General features: G+C 56.9%; 1 long non-coding RNA gene across 1 annotated transcript; it reads left to right on the forward strand.

Annotated features, from left to right (window-relative positions):
• The first annotated feature begins 827 nt into the window (after positions 1-827).
• On the forward strand, positions 828-20,323 carry LOC120659787. Its single transcript, XR_005669172.1, has 2 exons — positions 828-1,152; positions 19,936-20,323. It is a non-coding gene; the product is annotated as an uncharacterized LOC120659787 (long non-coding RNA).
• The last annotated feature ends 624 nt before the right edge of the window (positions 20,324-20,947 follow it).

A 20,947-nucleotide genomic window follows, 5' to 3' on the forward strand; every position in this document is an offset into this window, starting at 1 on the left:
GATGGTTTCTTAATCGTTCTCATTTATTTGTGATTTTATAAATGGGGTTCTTCAACACCGATTGGTTCACCAACCGGATCTATTCACCCCACAACTATCTATGTTTCATGTGTTACGTATTTCGTGAGTATTTATATACGCTAATAAGCTCACATTTTAAATCTTATGGGTGCTGTAATAGTTGATCGTACTCGTAACCTAATAGTCACGACGCACATGTACGTGAACTTTGCGAATCCACAAATTTTATGTGGTACTTTTCTAAAAACAATTAGCAAATATGACCCTATCATATCTATTACTACCATCTTACTAGAAAAAAAATTCTCTCGCGCCGATGTATTTTTGCAAGCACCACATTTGCAAGCATGCGTGTGCAATATATATTATAAAGATTGCGTTGCGATATGTACGTCTATTATACTTCCTCGTTCCATACTAAAGATTTAAAAATGTACTTACATAGTTTTTTATGCATTTCGTGTAAATATAGATGTATCTATTAATAAAAACGGTGCCTCCATCCAAACACTGAAAACAACCCGGAGGACACCGCTCCTCCCCGACAAGGCGGATTGCTTCTGATTCGTCCGTCGCGCGATGGAAGTGGTGGAGCCCTCGGCCACTTCGGAACCCGGCCAGTCCCAACAGCCCGCACCGCGGATCCCAGTTCCCAGCAGTGGTCCCACCGCGGTGGGCCCGCTCAAACGTGGCTCCCTGGATACGTACAAGTCCAAACCAACCCGACCCGACCGGGTCCCGCCCGTTGACACGTGGGCCCGCACCCCCTTGACCCCGCGCCGAAAGAGAGCAGAGCGCCTCAAAACTCAAAAGGCGGCAGCCGCGGCCGCAGGCGGGCTCGGGTGGCCGCGGGCCCCGCCGGCACCGGCAGGCCACTATTCCTTCCCCCGCCGCGGGCTCCGCCGGCGATCGCAACGGCCCCACGGGCCCGGGGCCATGCGTGGTTGGTGGCTGTCCGATCCGACCGCCGCTCGCCGGCGGCACTCGAGGAGGAGCGAGCCGCCGTCGCCTGGGTTGTTCGGCGGTTGGGCGGGCCCACTCACCTACCACGGCGTCGGCGTCAGTGGGGGAGCCGAAGGGAAGCGCGATGGTGATGATGACGGGGATCGGATAAGGATCGTTGGCGATGTGGTACGCTTTCTTCCTTCTTCGATCTACTTTCTCCTCCACTTCCAGCTAATTTTTTTATTCTTGTATGCCGGGAGTAGGTGTGGGGGCGAGATTTTTTTTTTAAAAAAAGAGTTGGCCCGTGTTTAGTTACAAAATTCAAAATTCCAAAAAAAAATTCCGGCATCTGCATGGATGAAGACAAATCTAGACGAAATAAAAAACGCATTGCGACTGCTGTCTGTAAATGGCGAGACGAATCTAATGAACCTAATTAGTCTGTAATCAGACGCTAAATTGCTACATTAATGCTACAGTAAACAACATCTAATGATGGATTAATTAGGCTCATTAGATTCGTCTCGCGATTTACAGACGAGTTTGTAATTATTTTTGTGATTAGTCTATGTTTATTACTTTAAATGTAGAAGGATGTCTTTTCAAAAATTTTACGGAGCGCAACTAAACACCCCTTTGGTATGGATAGATTCTGCATCTGCTGCATCGGTGCTTCGACCAGAGGAGATTTATGGACGCTGCAAAACCTTTTAAGTCCGATGGGCTTTTGATTCTGATGTTTGGCTTCTTTAAAAAAACAAAAAAATATTTTAGACTCGGTTGCAATCTAATCGTAGCATGCAAGTGACCCCTGGTGTCAGTGCCGTGTCACGGCGCTGTTAAGTGTTGACAACAGTAGCGCAAGATCTTTTCTTTCTCCCCCATCTGTCTGTTCAAGAAAATCGACCAGTGAACGGTGCAAATATTTAAAAATAGTTATCGACCGGTGCACGGTGGAAATGTTAAAAAGTTGTGAGAAATCAAATTTGTTGGAATAGGGATAACCACACCCAATTAGTATCGTCGGAAAATCAAATAACCAAAATCGTTCGTCCCGATTCCAACAAGTTAGCGGGCGTGAACAAAGTGAAGAGAGCAGAGAGACAATAATTTCGGGAGGAGCAGCCACCGCTGGCTTATTTTCACTGTAGGTACTGTGCTTCGTGAGAGCAAGAAGCCACCGGTGGCTAGAGCAGCCGCCGCCGGCTAATTTTTCACTATAGGCGTGTTTAGTTTCCAAAAATTTTTGGAAAAAATTACTGTAGTAATTTTTAACCGAAGATTAGGAGAACTAAACATGATCTAATTGTAAATCTAATTACACGGATGGATGGGAAATCGCGAGACGAATCTATTTAAGACTAATTAATTAGTCATTAGAAATTGATTACTGTAGTACGACATTGTCTAATCATTGCAAATTAGGTTCATTAGATTCGTCTCGCGATTTTGCCTAGGGGGTTGTGGAATGAGTTTTGTCAGTTATCCACATTTAACACTCCTAATTAGTAGTTAAACCTTCGAAATTACTGTAGCGCACAAAATTTTTTGGAACTAAACAGGCCCTATAGCTACAATAATTCAAAAGGGATGCCACCAGCGGCTGCCGCTGGGGCTGACTTTTTTTTCCCAGCCCAACAAGCTGATTGCTTCTAAATAAACGATGGGCGGTGGCCTTTTCGAGCATGGACGGATGCCACCTTTAAGTTTTGCTATAGGATAGTTGTGGACGACAATGTGACGAGTAATGGATGGTGTCACAAGCCACCAGCCAACTTAGCTACTCGCAAATGAAATGGGATGAATCAGCGGGCCACTCAATCTTTTCCGTGAACAACATTTTTTTTATTGTTGTTGTTGTTGCGGCTGCCATGTCACATCTCCTGGCCATCAAACGATGGAGTAATTAATCGACCGAGACATGACACCACAACTGCTGTAGATATGCAGTGCAATTTGGTTTGAAGTCTACTCAAAGCAATACAATTGGTAATGTTCGTTGGCAATGCAACTAAAATGGGCTAAATCAGTTTGACAGTGCCACAGTGGTGCTTGTATATATAAAGTGTCTAAGTGAAAGGAGAACAAGCGCCTGAGTAGCTGCAGGTCATATGATCCTTATGGTGGCAAATGCGCATCTAGAACTAAAGCTAGCTGCTAATGGTCTCAAAACGGGGTTACCCACACCAAACTTCTCTGATTGTGTACGTCAACTGCAGACCAACCCAGCCCACCAAATACCAATTAAGGGTGTTAATTAGTGATCCTTAAATACACCTCCAATCCTGTTTAGTTCAAAATTTTATACTACTACTCCAACATAAGATCTCATTTTGGAAAATTAGTACAAAATTTTGAATTAAAGAGGGTTACGTTGGAGGTGCATGTAAGGATCACCAATTTGCACCCCTAATACCAATCACCGTTCTATAAACCAAACCCAACCAATTTGGACATTGTTAATTATTCTGCAATAGGATTTCAATCAATGAATTTTGCCAAAAAAAATCATCAAAGCCCAAAAGTTCGTGGTTAATTGATCAAGGAATGTACAAATGATATAAGGTGTTATTAATGACGTACAAAATCATATTAAAAATTTCTCATCCTGGTCTTTCACGACTATTTCATTCTTAATTTTTTTTCTTCTTCTTGTTTCAAGCTTGGGCGACACATCAGAAAAACAACAATTGGCTAACTCTGCACGATGGATGCAACGGTGGTTACGATCGTAGGGGCATCATCTCAGTTGAATGAGTTCACAGGAAAAGCATAATAAACCTGCATACAAACAACCATGTCTATTTATCTTGTGTTCCTGTGCTTATATATGTAGGCATGTCTGGCTTCAATGTGTCATCTGCATCCTACATTTGCTACTTTTATTGAGCTTTATAGTGTCCGATCCGCTTTATAGTGTCCGATCCTTTCAAAGGACATATCTATAGCACCTATTATGTTCCAATCTAATCTTGCTTTCTGTCGGTGTCCCGACCTGGGGGCCTGGATCCCAACTAGTAAATCTGCGTGTTTCCTCGTCCCAGATGATGATGCAAGAGGCAATCACAGTAACGCACAGTTTTATCCTGGTTCCGGCCGCGGGGCCGTACGTCCAGCAAAGGGGGTGTGCGAGGGCACTGTATTATCTTGCACCCGGGGTGCTTGTAGTAGGGGATACAAGCGAGGCGAGAGAGGGAGGGGAAGCTCCCAAGTCTCTGCTAGGAGTGGAGTCGGTTGAGATGAGTGATCAGTAGTGCTGAGAGTTCTCTTTGGAGATAGAAACCAGAGAGACCAGCAGGCTAGAGTCTCGCGTCCAGATGAGCCCAGCCCCCCTTAAAGGGGGTCCGTCTCCTCCTTTTATAGTCACAAGGAGGGGGCGGCGTACACGAGTGTAGGGCGCGGAAGTCGTCGTTTTCCCCCGAATCGCGGGTACAGTGGTCGAACACTGTAGGAAGTACACTGTGGGAAGGCGGCGCACGTTGCTGTTGTCCTGGATTTCGTCCTTGGCCTTGCGGGGACGGCGCCGGTCGTCCTGCAGTGCCTTGGCGGTAGTAATGGCGCGAGTCGGCCCCGGACCCCCTGTCGGAGTGCGGGTGTGCACACTAGAAGGTCCGGGGGACACGTGCCGCCGCCGGACCCCTTCCTCAATGGGGGGCGGGTCCGGAAGGTCGGCGGTAGTTGTACCGAGCCTGTCTTGTCCCGCGTCGCAGGTCCCAAGGCGCTGCTACATCGTCCGGGATGGTGGAGTGATGACCAGGGTCAGCGGATGGGACCCCGGTCACATCTACTGTGGGAATGGCGGTCTGACGCCGCCCGTCCTTTGAGCCGTGGCGGAGTGGCTGGCTTTTAATGCCTTCGTACGGCGGGCGGTTTGGCGGCGGGGCCGTTTGTCCCTTGTGCCGAGAGACGGCCTCGAGCGAGGCGGAGATGAGTTACCCGCTCGAGGGTAGATCCGCTACCCTCGAGCGAGGCGGAAGTGTGTTGCGCGGTCGAGGGTTCCCGGGGGGCCCTCGAGCGAGGCGTAGAATGAATCACCCGCTCGAGGGTAGGTTGTCCAGCGGGCCCGGGAGGGACCCTCGAGCGAGGCGGAGATCGTTCCGCGGGTTCGAGGGGGATGTGAATGGGCCGCGTGCTGGGCTTTATTGAGTCTTTTCCTTTCTTCCGAATTGGAAGGAGGCCGTAAGCCTAGTTGTTTTAACAGGCGTTTGTGTTTTTTAAAAACGGTCTTAGTACCCCGATTAGGGTGTCCATAATTGTGGCACCCGACAGTAGCCCCCGAGGCTTTGATCGAGTCAATGGATTCGGCCAAATGGTGATTTCCCTTTCGACGTGATTAGTCAATGTCGCGTACCCGCCAGGCGCGCCAAAGCGCCAGCCCAGCAGATGTGACAACACGCCGGTCGGGGTAGTGTGCCCGAGGGGGGAGTGCTTCGAGGCGCGCGCCTCTTTGTTTGTTTGTTTGAAGGACAAGACGTGTCCGCGTGCTGAGGGGGGCCAGGGCGATGGTAGCGCCCGCTGCTTGGCAGCTGGTGCTCCCGTCGCGCTGGCCCGTACGTAGGGCCTTGGCCCCGGCGTTCCTGGTTGCTTTACGGGGCGCCGTTCGAGGGCATCCGGCCAGAGCCGATGCTGCACCGCTTAGCATTCAGGGGCTCAGCTCTACTTTATTTCGTTCGGTCGTGTCTCGGCGCGGGGACCGAGGACATCCTTTGCTCGTGGAGCGCCGCTTCGTCACGGGCGATACAAGCCTCCGCTCTTTGATAAGCTTGAAGCTTTGTGCCCGGCGCAGCTATAAATAGGGGTCGTGGGGTTTCCCTTCTTCTCCAGCCTCCCGACTCTTTCTTCCAGTATCACCCTAATTTTGTAAGGTTTTCTCTGCCCTTTTGTGACCGGCCCCCAGATGGGGTGGCCTGGCTTTTTTAGGCTTTTGGCGCTAGAAGGATGCTTGCGAGCGGTTGGGGAAGACCGGAGTGGGCGTGCGCTCCATCCCTCAGGTTCAGTGGGATCAGCAGAAGAGCATTGGGCCCGTGGGGTCATGCTTCCGCGATGTCCCCTAACCTGAAGGGGGATGGAGACGCCTGACCGGGGCGCTGGCACCAGGTCCGGCGGCTGTTTTTCGCATCGTCCCCCCCGGCGACAAGGTTGCTCTCGGGGAGACGGTGCGGAGGGCGCTGTCCGCCAGCTCGACCCCCCGCATGGTCTTCGGTGGAGGAGACGCCAGAAGAAGGCTTGCGAGGAGAGCGTCCCGCTGGACCCGTGAGGTCTGGGGGCCGCTTCTCGCATCCCTAGCAGCCTCGCTGCTGCGTCAGCTAGGGGCTCGGTGCCTTTCTTCGTCGCTCGCTCCTCCCCAAGACATGGAAAATTGCCACGTAGGTGGCACCATGTTTGTATCTTTCGATGGCTTCGCGCCGGTGACCCTTTGTAATCTTGACTTGCATTTGAGCAATAAAATCCCCTTTCCCCTCTGAGGGGAGGATTACCGAGGGTATAGGGGTGTACATAGAGTTACGACCCTTGAATGTGTGAAGTCACCTTCGCGGGGGCGCGTCAGCGCACCCGCGGGTGTAGCCCCCGAGGCCTTGGAGGAGAGTTTGTGCTTGTCCAAGGGCTATAAACGTTGTCCCGCTGGGTAGCTTTACTGGGATGGCCGTCCAGCGTCTTTTTCAGCCGGCATCGGCGCTTTTTCAGCCGGCCTCGGCACTCTCAGTGCTGGTACAGCGATCCGGCGTTCAGCTTTAGCCGTTAGGGGAACGTACGCCAATAATAGCGGCGGGTTCGGTTTACGCATGGAGCTTCATAAGTGACGGTTGTCGATTTCTTCGAGGGTGTGGTTTTGAACCGTGGTGTGCGAGGAGCCCCCAATCTAGGCCCGTGTGAAGGCGTTCAGGGGAAACCTTCGACTTCGACTACGACCCTCGTCGCCCTTCCGCAGGGAGGAGGGGTGAAGCGCACCATGCTACCCATGCCCGGGCCGCGAGCTATGGCTGCTTCAGTGAGCTATTAGCGGGTTGTTCAAGCGGACGTCCGTGCCCCATTCGATAGGGGTCGGCTCGTGGTCCATAGACACGTCTCATAAAGCGCTCGCGAGGGTTCGCTAGGCGGGGCTCGAACCCATTCGGTAGGGTTTGAGGGCTCGATGCTCTCCCTCGATGGGATACCCATTCTAGGCACCCTCGACTGGCCTTGAACACTGCGTAGGATGTCTCGAACTCCACGCTCGAGGGTAGCTTGTACGGCACATCCCCGCAGTCCCTGACTCTGGTGATCTGGGGCGCCTGTCGAACCCCCTGAAGGGCCAGGCTTCGACCCCCTGATCAGTAAGGCCTCGAAATGCGATTCCTTCGAGGGTAGAGAGACCCCTATGAAGGAATATTCCGTCGTGGTCTGAAAACGTCGCAGAGCCGCGAGCCGCGCGCGCGCGGGTCTTCCGCCGGTAGCGGGCGACGTGGCCCGATTTGGGCGGCACGGCGTGGGCGCGCCTTTTCAGGCGTCCGCCTCGGGCAAGTGAAGCGGCGTGGGCGGCGGCTGACGGATGGGATAGCGCAACAGTCGCGCCGCGCCCGCCGGTTACGGTGCCGCATTTATTGTCGCGTGCGCACGTGGAAGACTCCGCGGTCGAGGGACCCACCCGTCAGCGATAGCAAAATCTACCGCCTTCAATGCGGTAGATTTGGGCCATGGCTGCGGATGCGGCCGTAATGGTGAATAAATATGAAGAGAAAGGGGAGGTTCCGGGTTCACCTGGCCATTTGCTTTTGCTCTGCTTCGCCTTCTCCGCATCCCCTGCATCCTGAGCCTTAGCCATCCAGAGCTTTCGTTCCCACATTCCCCTTCGAATCGAAGACATGTCAGACATCCAGGAACCCTTGCCGTGGGGGAGGTCCTCCGCCACCGTGGCGGTCCTGGAGCAGCTGGTCGCCGACCGGCTGCCGCCACGGAACCCAGACTTGGGGGCGCCGGCGTGGATTTCCCCGCACCCGGACGAGACCGAGCCGAAGCCCCCGCAAGGCTATGTCGTGAGCTTCGTATGCCTCCACGAGCGGGGCTTCAGCGTTCCCATCAGCAGGTTCATGCGGGCCTTATGCGACTACTACGAGGTGGAGCTGCACAATTTCAGCCCCAATTCCATCTCGCAGGCGGCGGTCTTCGTCGCCGTCTGCGAGGGGTATCTCGGCATCGAGGCCCACTGGGACCTCTGGGTTCATCTGTTCCGCGGCGAACTCTTCGTCGAGAACGCGCGGAACCAGCCGAGGCGGTACGCGCGCGCCGGCGGCCTGACGCTCCACGTCCGCCCGACCCGGAGGAACTTCTACATCACGAGCAAGATGACGACGAACAACGCTGGGTGGAGCCGAGGGTGGTTCTACCTTCGGAACCACAAGGGCGCGCTTCCGGAGTTCACCAACAAAGTTATCCGGGAGCGACCGCCGAAGTGGGACTGGGGGGTGTCGCCCCCAGCGCAACAGGCCAAGCTCGAGGGCCTCACTGACGCGCTGGTGCGTCTGGCGAAGAAGGGGCTGACGGCAGCGGCCGTCATCGCGAACTTCCACCGGCAGAGGGTTATCCCTCTCGTGGAAAGGGCCCTGCCGATTTTCGAGCTCGCCCCCGGGAGCAAGGTCGAAGGCTCGAGGACGTCGAGCAAGCTTCTCTCCCACACCAACGCCGCCCGGAGGGCGAAGTACGCGGTGGCAGACTTTCCCCAAGATCCCGCGGATCTTTGGAGGATCAAGATGCGCCCCGAGCCGGGGTATATTTCCCTGGTACGTTTTGGCTTTGAACTTGTCGTGCGTTGTGTAATTCCCCTTTCCTGACCCTATTTCCGGTGTGTTTTACAGGGGTTGAGGTGTGGCACCTCGAGGCCCCCGGTCCCAGAACAGCGCTTGATCAATCGCCTCCACGCGGAGAAGATGAAGAGGCGGAAGGACGCGGCGGAGACAAAGGCCGAGAGAAAGAGGAAGAGGAAGGCGAAGCACGACAAGGCGTGCAAGCTCGCTCGCTCGGAGGGGAAGGCGCGGCCCGCCACACCCGAGTCCTCGGAGGAGGATGAGGAGGAGGCCTCGGACCCCGAGGACCACGTTCCGAGGAGGGACGGGGAGGGCGCGAGCCCCCCACCGTTCTACCTGTGGGACGAGGAAGACGGAGCGACCGTGGCGCCAGAGGAACCGAGGGCCGCAGGGGGGCCATCGGCGAATCCCTCCCTCGAGGATGCGGCGCGGGAGTCATCCCCGTCGGCGGGCGCCGAGGAGACGCCCGTGCCCCAGGTGTTGATCCGTGGCGCCGAGGCTGCGGCGGGAGAGGAGTCGTCCGTGCTGGCAGCCTCGAGCCGCCGGGCCGACACGAGGGGGGCGCCTTCGGGGCAGTCTTCGAGGGACGGCTCGATGCCCCGGGCTCGAAGGAGCGCCACGAGGAAGCGGAGCATGAGTGCTCGATCTGGGTAAGTATTTTGGATTTCGTCTTTGTTACGTATCCGGTGGATTTCTCGATCCTGCTCAACTCGCGTCTCTTGATTTTCAGCCCCGGGGCCGTTCCCAAAGATGCGGTGCAGCTTGCCCCGGCCAAGGCTCTCAAGACCGGGGCGCGCAGCACGCCGCACACGGCACCGCAGCCCCAGCCTGCTGTGGATCTTGAGGCGGCGGCCGCGAGGCTATGGGAGGCCCTGGCCCGAGGGGCCCGGGCGGCGCAGCAGGCTCAGGCACAAGAGGAAGGCGACGCCGGCCAGAGTGGCGCCGAAGCGGCTGCTCAGGCCGACGATGCCGAGGAGACCGGCCGGGGCGGTGCCGGTGGCGCCGCCCAGGCGGCCATCGACATTGAGGCCGGTCAGGGCGACGCGGCCCGCGCCGCCCGACCGGATACGGAAGGAGAAGCTGGAGGGGGCGAGCAGGAGTGCCCTGCCGGTGGCGCAGAGGAGGATACCCTCGTCCATGAGCCCCCGAGGGCTCAGGGCGAGGGTGTCGCGGAGGAAGAGACGGCGCAAGAGGCGCTAGGGGTGGGAGGAGCTCCCATCTTGGAGACCGCCGAGGCCCGGGACGAGGGTATCGTTGCGGTAGTACCCGTGCCAACGGCGCAGGAGGGCGCGACGGCGGTGGTGGAGCTGCCAGACAGCAGCGAGGAGTATGGGGACTCGATGGACATCGACCCCGCTGCTGCGGCAAGTGCCGCCGCGCACATTGCCGAGTTCGCGTCGGCCGGCGCGGGCACGCTCGAGGCAGGGACGTCCGAGGGGGGCCATCTCGGGGCGATCGTTCCGTCCGGGGTCCCCTCGGAGTTCCTCCGCAAGGAGCAAGAGGAAGAGGAGGCCTGGAACAAGCAGATGGGCGTCGGGCGCGAAATCTTGCAGGCCCTCGACCGTGCTTATCAGCTCCATCAGAACGCGGATTACCAGGTCAGCCAGGTAAATATTTCCCCCCGGAAATTGCTCGGATTCGGTTTTAGTTTTTACGCGTCTTCACCCACGCCCTCCCCTTTGCAGCAGCTGAGGGAAATCTCGCGCCAAAAGAGCGTCGAGATGAACCGGCTGTACTCCCAGATGAGCCAGCTCGGGCAACACAACGCCGAGCTGGTGCTCAAAAACATCGATGCCAATACAAAGATGGCCGATCTGGGAGTGCGTCAGCAGGCACTGGAGGAGGAGCTGGCGCGGGTTGCTGGCGAGCGAGTCGTCCGGAGGGCGGCAGCGGAGCAGAAGGCCCGAGAGGCCGAGGCGCAAACTGCCGAGCTGCAGCGCCTTCGGACGGCGCTCGAGGAGAGAGCTCGCGAGGCGGAGGTGCAGAGCGCGAGCTGCAGCGCCTCAGCACGACGCTCGAACAGCAGAAGGCCGAGCTCCTCCATAAAGAGGTGGCCGTGGTCGCGCTCACCGGGACCCTCCGGGAAAAGGGCGAGGCCCTCGAGGGGAAGGAGGTGGCCCTCCAGAACATGGGGGCCACCCTTAGAGAGAAGGAAACCTCCTTGTCCTCGCTCGAAGAGGCCGCCCGTACCCAGAGGGAGGAAGCGCAGAAGAACATGGCGGGTGAGTACCTTTGATTTTTCGTCGATTTGTTTTCTTTCGTAACTGACATTGGTTTTCTTTGCTCAGAGCTGAGGCAAAGGGTGGCGGACGAGACAGCGTCGAAGGAAGCGGTCCACACCGCGCTTACGGCGGCACAGATGGAGTTTGCTGAGTTGGAGCAGACCGCCGTGAGCGTGTGTCAAGAGCTCGAGGGGGAGGGTGCTGTCTCGGGCAGTTCGGTGATCAGCCACCTGCGCGCGCTAGGCGGCCGGGTTGCCGAACACGCCAAGAGCACCTTCCGTCTCGGTGTCCTGCGGGCCCTCGCCGTGGCCTCGACACACTACCTCATGGATCTCCAGAGGGTGTCGTCGGGGTACGTCGTTCCCAATGATGCGGATGCAGACGCCGCGTCGGTCATCATGGACGAAGCCGATGCAGCCGCGGAGGAGTTCGCCACCGTCCTCGCCGAGAAGCTCGAAGCAGACATCCCTCCCATCGCCTTATTCGACGCCCCTGAGGGCCCGCAAGGGGGGATGATAGCCTGTAGGAAAACTGGGCCTCGAAGCCCATTGTAACTAGATTAGTGTTTATGTCATAGTCGCGCTTTGTAATCGTATTCTATGAATACAAGAGATTTATTTTCGTTAAATTGACTGTGTGGCCCGTCGAGGCCTTGTGCGTTCGAGCCTATATTTCTTTACTTTATTTCCATGTTCTTCGTATGCGCGTTAGATAAACATCTGCGAGGAAGTTCGCGTTCGTAAGCAACGTAGGCGTAGGGTGGTGAGGGGGGTGCCGTATCCCGGAGGCGTAGGCGGCCCCACGACTCGGCCAGCCCCGTACCGTAGTTGCTTACGCCTCGCGTCCGTTTTTTCCAAGGATACGAGAAAAGCTTAGGGTCGAGACGGAAATATTTCGAAAAACATTGGCGACTTTTTGGGGACGTTCGGGGGTTCCCCCCGTAGTAGCCCCCGAGGGAGGCTCGGCTTTGCCGAGGGTAAAGCCGGGCGTACCTCAGTGTTAACGCACATCCTAGCCTTCGAGGGCCCGGACGGTTCCCAAAAATAAGCCAGTGAAGCGTACTTTATTATTTCTGGAAATTGAAGATACAAGTACGAGCAAATGCACAAAAAACTTGAAATTCTAGGGATAGAAACGACGTAGCTGTTGTATATTCCAAGCGTTGGGGAGGACTTCGCCTTTTTCGTTGGCCAGCTTGTACGTGCCGGGCTTGAGCACCTCGGCGATTATGTACGGTCCTTCCCATGGAGGTGAGAGCTTGTGGCGGCCCCTGTTGTCCTGTCGAAGCCTTAGCACCAAGTCCCCTTTGTTGAGGTCTCGGCGCCGGACCCTCTGCGCTTGATACCTTCGCAAGGACTGCTGGTAGCGCGCAGAGTGGAGGAGCGCCATGTCTCGAGCCTCGTCCACTTGGTCCAGCGAGTCTTCACGAGCTCGCTGGTTTCGTTGTTCTTGATATGCCTTAAGCCTCGGCGATCCGTACTCCAAGTCAGTGGGGAGGATAGCCTCGGCACCGTAGACCAGGAAGAATGGAGAAAAGCCCGTGGCTCTGCTCGGGGTTGTCCTCAGGCTCCAGATGATCGAGGGCAGCTCTGTGAGCCACCTTCGGCCGAATTTGTTCAGCTTGTTGAAGATCCTCGGCTTTAGTCCTTGGAGGATCATGCCATTGGCACGCTCCACTTGCCCGTTCGTCTGTGGGTGTGCCACAGCCGACCAGTCCACACGTATGTGGAAGCTGTCGCAGAACGCCAAGAACTTCTTTCCTGCGAACTGGGTGCCGTTGTCGGTGATGATCGAGTTCGGGACCCCGAATCTGAAGACGATGTCGTTGAAGAATAGAGCTGCTTGCTCGGATTTAATCTTGCCGATGGGTCGAGCCTCGATCCACTTGGAGAATTTGTCGACCGCCACCAGCAAGTGGGTGAAGCCCCCGGGTGCCTTCTTCAGCGGACCGACGAGGTCCAGTCCCCACACGGCAAACGGCAATGTGATGGGGATCGTCTGCAGGGCATGAGCCGGGAGGTGTGTTTTTCGAGCGTAGAACTGGCAACCCTCGCAAGTCCGCACGACGTCAGTGGCGTCGGCGACCGCGGTGGGCCAGTAAAAGCCTTGCCGAAACGCGTTACCCACGAGGGTGCGTGGCGCGGCGTGGTGGCCGCAGACGCCAGCATGGATGTCGCGGATCAGCTCCTTGCCCTCGGGGATGGGGATGCATCGTTGCAGGACACCCGAGGGGCCACGCTTGTGTAGCTCATTGTCGATTAGGACGAAGGACTTGGCCCTCCCGGCGAGGCGCTGCGCCTGAGCACGGTTCGAGGGTAAAATCCCTCGAACCATCCAGTCAAGGTACTGGATGCGCCAGTCTCGCAAAGTGGGGGCCTCGTCGACTTCCATTGCTTCGGCCTCGTCCGCGGAGGTGGTCCCGAAGTCAATGTCCATGGGCTCGACCCCGTCCGCCTGGGGGTTCCCGTCGGGGGACCCGGTGGACGAGGGGCCCGGCTCCGACCGGTCCTTGAATTCGGCGGAGGGCTTGGTGACGTCGCGGGCGAAAATATTCGGGGGGACGGTGGTCCGCCCCGAGGCTATTTTGGCCAGTTCGTCGGCGTCCTCGTTGTACCTGCGCGGGACATGATTGAGCTCGAGGCCGTCGAATTTGTCTTCGAGGCGGCGCACCGCGTTGCAGTATGCCTCCATCTTCGAGTCGTAACAGCTAGACTCCTTCATTACTTGGTCGACGACGAGCTGAGAGTCACCGCGCGCGTCGAGGTGTTTGACGCCGAGCTCGATGGCGATGCGGAGGCCACCGAGGAGGGCCTCATACTCTGCCATATTGTTTGAAGCAGGGAAATGCAAACGGATCACGTACCGCATGTGTTCTCCGAGGGGTGAGATGAAGAGGATACCGGCACCGGCACCAGTTTTCATCACCGACCCGTCGAAGTACATAGTCCAGCATTCGCCCTGGATTTGTGATGGGGGTAGCTGAGTGTCCGTCCACTCAGCCACGAAGTCAGCCAAGATTTGGGACTTGATCGCTTTGCGGGGGGCGTAGGTGAGAGTCTCTCCCATCAGCTCCACAGACCATTTGGCAATTCTGCCCTCGGCTTCCCGGTTGCGGGCTATCTCTCCCAAAGGGAAGGACGAGACCACGGTGACGGGGTGGGCCTCGAAGTAGTGGCGCAGCTTGCGTCGAGCCAACACTACTGCGTAGAGCAGCTTCTGAATCTGCGGATAGCGTGTCTTAGTTTCAGACAACAGCTCGCTGATATAGTACACCGGCCGCTGGATGGGCAGAGCATGACCCTCCTCTTGTCTTTCAACCACGATCACCGCGCTGACCACTTGGGTCGTCGCAGCTACGTATAGATAGAGGGGCTCGCCGTCCGTAGGTGGTGTAAGAATGGGAGCACGGGTAAGCGATGCCTTCAGCCTTTCGAGGGCTCCTTGAGCTTCGGGGGTCCATGTGAAGCGCTCGGTTTTCCTCAAGAGTCGATACAGGGGCAAGCCTTTCTCGCCGAGACGCGAGATAAAACGGCTAAGGGACGCTTGGCATCCCATGACCCTCTGTACCCCCTTTAAGTCCCGGATCGGTCCCATCCGAGTGATGGCCGAGACTTTGTCAGGGTTGGGTTCGATGCCCCGCTGGGAGACAATGAAACCCAAGAGCATGCCTCGAGGCACCCCGAATACGCACTTCTCGGGGTTAAGTTTTACCCCTTTGGCCCGTAGGCAATCGAATGCGATCCTGAGATCGGCAACCAGGTCGTCCGCCTTCCTGGATTTTACAACGATATCATCGACATATGCCTCTACGCACCGCCCGAGATGGTCTTCGAAAACGTGGAGCATACACCGTTGATAGGTAGCTCCGGCGTTTCTGAGGCCAAAGGGCATCGTAATGTAGCAGTACATGCCGAAAGGTGTGATAAAAGAGGTCGCGAGCTGGTCGGACTCTTTCATCTTGATTTGGTGGTAACCGGAGTAAGCATCAAGAAAGGATAAGAGCTCACATCCCGCAGTAGTATCTACAATCTGATCAATTCGTGGCAAAGGAAAGGGAACCTTCGGACATGTCTTATTCAGACTAGTGTAGTCCACACACATCCTCCAGTTTCCACTCTTTTTCTTCACTAATACTGGGTTAGCCAGCCACTCGGGATGGAATACCTCTTTGATGAATCCGGCCGCCAGAAGCTTCTGCAACTCCTCGCCGATCGCCCGGCGCTTGAGCTCGTCGAAGCGTCGCAGGCGTTGCTTCACCGGCTTGGAGTGGGGTCGGACATCAAGAGAGTGCTCGGCGACCTCCCTCGGTATGCCAGGCATGTCCGAGGGGCTCCACGCAAAGATATCTGCGTTGGCGCGGAGGAAATCGACGAGCACCACTTCCTATTTGTCGTCGAGGGTGGCGCTGATCTGCACCGCCTTGTCGTCGGAGTGGCTTGGGTCGAGGGGCACCTTCTTGATACCCTCGGCGGGTTCGAAGCTCCCGGCGTGTCGGTGCGTGGAGTCCAAGGCCTCGCTCGCCATTTTGTCGAGGGTGGCTGCGAGGGCCTCGTCCTCCGCTTGAGCTTCCGCACGCTCAACGCACTCGATGTCGCACTCGTAGGCGTGCTCGAACGAAGAGCCGATGGTGATGACGCCTCTCGGACCCGGCATTTTGAGCTTGAGGTAGGTATAGTTGGGGACGGCCATAAACTTGGCGTAGCAAGGACGACCAAGGATGGCATGATAGGACCCTCGAAATCCCACCACCTCGAAAGTGAGTACCTCCTTGCAGAAGTTGGCTGCTGTGCCGAAGCACACAGGCAGATCGATCTGGCCGAGGGGTTGGACTCGCTTTCCCGGTGCAACGCCATGGAATGGCGACTTGCTAGGGCGAAGCTTGTCTAGTCTGATCCCCATGAGCTCCAAGGTGGGGGCGTACATGATGTTGAGGCCGCTGCCTCCGTCCATGAGCACCTTGGAGAAGCGAGTGTTGCCGATGATGGGGTCGACAACAAGTGGATACCGTCCCGGATGCGGGACATAGTCGGGGTGGTCCTCGCGGCCAAAGGCGATGGTATCCTTCGACCAGTCGAGGTAGGATGGCGTGGCTTTGGCGACAGAAAAGACTTCGCGGCGCTCACGCTTGCGCTGCCGAGGAGTCATATTCGTCGTCGCTCCTCCAAAGATGAAGAAGGCGTTCTCCACTGGGGGGAACTCGTCATCTCCACCTTTGTCGCCCGCATCCTTCTTCTTGTCTTCATCGCGACGTGCGACGCGGTTATAGTACTTCTTGAGCATCTCGCACTGCTCGAGGGTATGATTGATTGGGCCCTTGTGGTAAGGGCACGGCTTCTTAAGCATGTCGTCGAACTGGCCACCGCCGCCTCGAGGGGGGCCTCGAGGTCCCTTGCGGTCTGGGGCGGCTGCGAAGGCCTCCTCGGAGTCCTCTGCCTGCCCCGACCCGCGCTGGTTCGGCGGGACCGGCTTCTTTCCCTTCCTGCCTCGCTTCTGTTTCTTGGTGGGGGCGTTGGGCTTGACGTTGCCGCCCTCCGCGGGCGCATCGTCCTTGCGCTTGCTTGATTTGTCGTCGAAAATGGCACCAACAGCCTCCTCGCCGGCGGCGTAGTTGGTGGCAGCGTCGAACAACTCATTGGTGTTAACGGGTCGGCTTCTGGCAAGCTCATGCACCAAGTTCCTGCAGGTTGTACCCTCGAGGAAAGCGTTGATGACCTCGACGTGGGTGACACTAGGGAGCTCGGTGCACTGCTTGGAGAAGCGTCGCACGTAGTCACGCAGGGACTCACGGGGCTTCTGGCGACACCCTTTGAGATCCCAAGAGTTCCCAGGGCGCACGTACGTGCCCTAGAAATTGCCCACAAAGATATGGACCAAGTCGGCCCAGTTGTGGATCTGATCCGCAGGCAGGTGCTCGAGCCACGTTCGTGTGGCGTCGGCAAGATGAAGAGGGAGGTTGCGGATGATGACCGCGTCCTCCGTCGCGCCGCCTAGCTGGCACGCTAGGCGGTAGTCATTGAGCCAGACTACAGGATCAGTCTCGCCCGAGTATTTGACGAGGGTGTTGGGTTGTCGAAAGCGCGGGGGAAAAGATGCTGTTCGAATCTCCCGGCTGAACACCCGAGTGCCCGGAGGCTCTAGTGACTCACCCCTGTCGTGCTCAGGGTCGAAGCGTCCACCCCGTCGAGGGGTGTACCTCCTGCCGTTGATGACGTTGCGGGCGTCGCCGTCGCCAGCGTACCCGCGAGTATCACGGATTCGCTCCCTCACGGGAACTCTTCCGATGCGCTCGTGCACCGAGGGTGCCCTCACGCCGGGCGCTACGGCTGCCTTGCCCTTCCCCGCTGGGGGTGTGTGCACGGAGACCTCGCGGTCCTGACGCGCAGTCCCATCACGCTGCTCCGGTGCCCTCGAGCGCATACGAGACGCAGAGCTCTCGGCCTGCTGCACGGCAGCTTGCTCGATGAGCTCCTGTACCTCGCGGCGCAAGTTGCGGCCCGAAGGTGTCGACGGCTCGGGCATAGCTTGGAGTAGGTAGGCCGCAGCGACGAGCTTCTCGCCCGCCGTCTTCAGTTCCGGAGATTTGTCGACGTTGTCGTCGGCCAGGATGCGCTCCCGTGCAACACGTCCCGCCGCCTGGGCGTGTGCACCAGGCGCGGTACGTTGCTGCTCGAGTGCGGCGCGTAGCTCCTGGGTTTGTTGACGCTGCTCGTCGAGCTTGGCTTGAAGCTCGCTGAGCTGCGCCAGTTGAGCTTGTCTCGCCGCTGAACTTGACGAGGAAGGGGCTGCGGCCGGGACCACCGGTTGCTTTGCCCGTACGTTCGCCCCGCCGCCCTCATCGTTGGCTGGAGTATTGTCGTCTTGCTCGTCCGCGAGGTCCGCCATGAAGCATTCCCTGGAAGGATCGAAATCCCCCTCGCTGGAGTCTTCAGAGCAGGTGAGGCAGTAGGCCGTCGCCAGCTGGAACGCGCGGAGAGCGTCGGGGTCGCGGACCCCGGAGTAGTCCTCGGCCTCCTCGGCTACGAAGTTGTTCATGAAGAAGTCGATGTCGTCGGCGATCGAGCTCGCCGTCTCGGGGTAGGATTCGTCAGGAGATGACGTGATGGGGCTGCGAATCGACCGAAGATGATGACCCGGCAGATCCTCATGTTCGATGAAGCTAGCGCTGGTTGACGAGGCGTGGGCAGCAGCGTTGCGCATCCCGAAGGGGAAGGGCGACGCCGAAGTCAAGCCCCCCCTGGGAGGCACCAGTGCCGCAGCAGGTGACGATGTCGGCACAGATGACGCCGAGGTACGTGATGACGAAACGGTAGCCCCGTTGGCCGTGATGCTGAGTTGCGACATGCCAGCCTCTACCCACGTGGGGGAGCTGTGGCGTGCCACACGACGCCGCTCCGCGCGTGCTTGTCGCGAACGCTGACCCGAGCGCCTGTTGCGCCGGCTGGCGAAGTCGGAGCGATGGGGTTGCGTCCGGGAGAGAGGAGCTGCATAAGGTAACCGTTGCCGGTTGCCCTGAACTCGAGACTCCCGAACGAGATAACGCGTCCCGCTGGGAATGGATCCGAAACACCCATAGGGTATGGGCTGGATCTGCTCGCCATTCCTGGAGATCAAATGGGAAAAAGAGAGAAAAAGTCACGCAGCGCCCCCTACCTGGCGCGCCAACTGTCGGTGTCCCGACCCGGGGGCCTGGATCCCAACTAGTAAATGCTGCGTGTTTCCTCGTCCCAGATGATGATGCAAGAGGCAATCACAGTAACGCACAGTTTTATCCTGGTTCCGGCCGCGGGGCCGTACGTCCAGCAAAGGGGGTGTGCGAGGGCACTGTATTATCTTGCACCCGGGGTGCTTGTAGTAGGGGATACAAGCGAGGCAAGAGAGGGAGGGGAAGCTCCCAAGTCTCTGCTAGGAGTGGAGTCGGTTGAGATGAGTGATCAGTAGTGCTGAGAGTTCTCTTGGGAGATAGAAACCAGAGAGACCAGCAGGCTAGAGTCTCGCGTCCAGATGAGCCCAGCCCCCCTTAAAGGGGGTCCGCCTCCTCATTTTATAGTCACAAGGAGGGGGCGGCGTACACGAGTGTAGGGCGCGGAAGTCGTCGTTTTCCCCCGAATCGCGGGTACAGTGGTCGAACACTGTAGGAAGTACACTGTGGGAAGGCGGCGCACGTTGCTGTTGTCCTGGATTTCGTCCTTGGCCCTGCGGGGACGGCGCCGGTCGTCCTGCAGTGCCTTGGCGGTAGTAATGGCGCGAGTCGGCCCTGGACCCCCTGTCGGAGTGCGGGTGTGCACACTAGAAGGTCCGGGGGACACGTGCCGCCGCCGGACCCCTTCCTCAGTGGGGGGCGAGTCCGGAAGGTCGGCGGGAGTTGTACCGAGCCTGTCTTGTCCCGCGTCGCAGGTCCCAAGGCGCTGCTACATCGTCCGGGATGGTGGAGTGATGACCAGGGTCAGCGGATGGGACCCCGGTCACATCTACTGTGGGAATGGCGGTCTGACGCCGCTCGTCCTTTGAGCCGTGGCGGAGTGGCTGGCTTTTAATGCCTTCGTACGGCGGGCGGTTGGGCGGCGGGGCCGTTTGTCCCTTGTGCCGAGAGACGGCCTCGAGCGAGGCGGAGATGAGTTACCCGCTCGAGGGTAGATCTGCTACCCTCGAGCGAGGCGGAAGTGTGTTGCGCGGTCGAGGGTTCCCGGGGGGGGGGCCTCGAGCGAGGCGTAGAATGAATCACCCGCTCGAGGGTAGGTTGTCCAGCGGGCCCGGGGGGGGCCCTCGAGCGAGGCGGAGATCATTCCGCGGGTTCGAGGGGGATGTGAATGGGCCGCGTGCTGGGCTTTATTGAGTCTTTTCCTTTCTTCCGGATTGGAAGGAGGCCGTGAGCCTAATTGTTTTAACAGGCGTTTGTGTTTTTTAAAAACGGTTTTAGTACCCCGATTAGGGTGTCCCTAATTGTGGCACCCGACACTTTCTGACAGGTTAGTCACATATGCATCCCATTATTTAAGGTTTAGTGCGAGAAATTGGAAGAAGCCAAATGCCCAGTCCTATCATCAGGGAGTCGTGCTTCAAGATGCACCGCTGTCACAAGCATGTCGAGGTCAGTTTCGAGAGATGAATCATGCAACAGAGCATCATGGATCCATCAGATGGAATGGTTTGAGCCCCTATGTAATGGAGTCAGCTATTGTCTACAGTAGCAAGGACTGCGGCTGATGCAGGAAAAGTACAAGTTGGTGGTCTTGGAACTGCCCGTTATAGTTTTCACTAATTGGTCATACTGAATATAATTCTCTTGAAACAGTTTCAATCAAGGGACGTGCAGATAATAATGAAAAGTTCATTAGACATGCACCTTTATGCAAAGATGGATCCTAGATAAGGCCTAGCCCCTTGGGGAATAATAAGAACAATAGAATATGGTACCGGAGCAATTCTCTACAATTTCAATTCATTTCATCCATACTCTAAGCATGTTCAAATTTTGAACTTGTGTTACACCTATAGGCCACACGGTCCTCAGGATCTATACTTCTATCACAAAGAGCGTTGATACCACTTGGATATTCATAGACACCTTTGCAGTTGACCAAGACACCTTTGCAGTTGACCCATATTGGCGACTTTTATGGTAGAAGAGTTTTATTGAAGCAAGGTTGTTGATAATAATGTTCTAGCCTCTGCAACAAACCGTATGCAGCCACTACAAAACAGAACACATATCTGAGAGCTAGTATTTTGCAAGAGCACCTATTCACCATGAAGTGAGAAGGTCACGAATCCTATCAACTATATCATCCTCTGGCAAAGAAGAAGCCAATAGACAAAACATCCGACATGTCTCATATCTTTCAAAGTTCACCTGTTCTCCGCCTTCAAAGTCCACCTGTTCTTCACGGATAGGTCAAGTAGTAGCAAGCACTCAACTTTCACAAAAAAAAAGTAGTAGCACTTGAAGATGACTGGTAACCAAGAACCAAAAATTAGCAA

This window comes from Panicum virgatum, chromosome 2N (genome assembly GCF_016808335.1).
Source record: "Panicum virgatum strain AP13 chromosome 2N, P.virgatum_v5, whole genome shotgun sequence".
NCBI lineage: Eukaryota > Viridiplantae > Streptophyta > Magnoliopsida > Poales > Poaceae > Panicum > Panicum virgatum.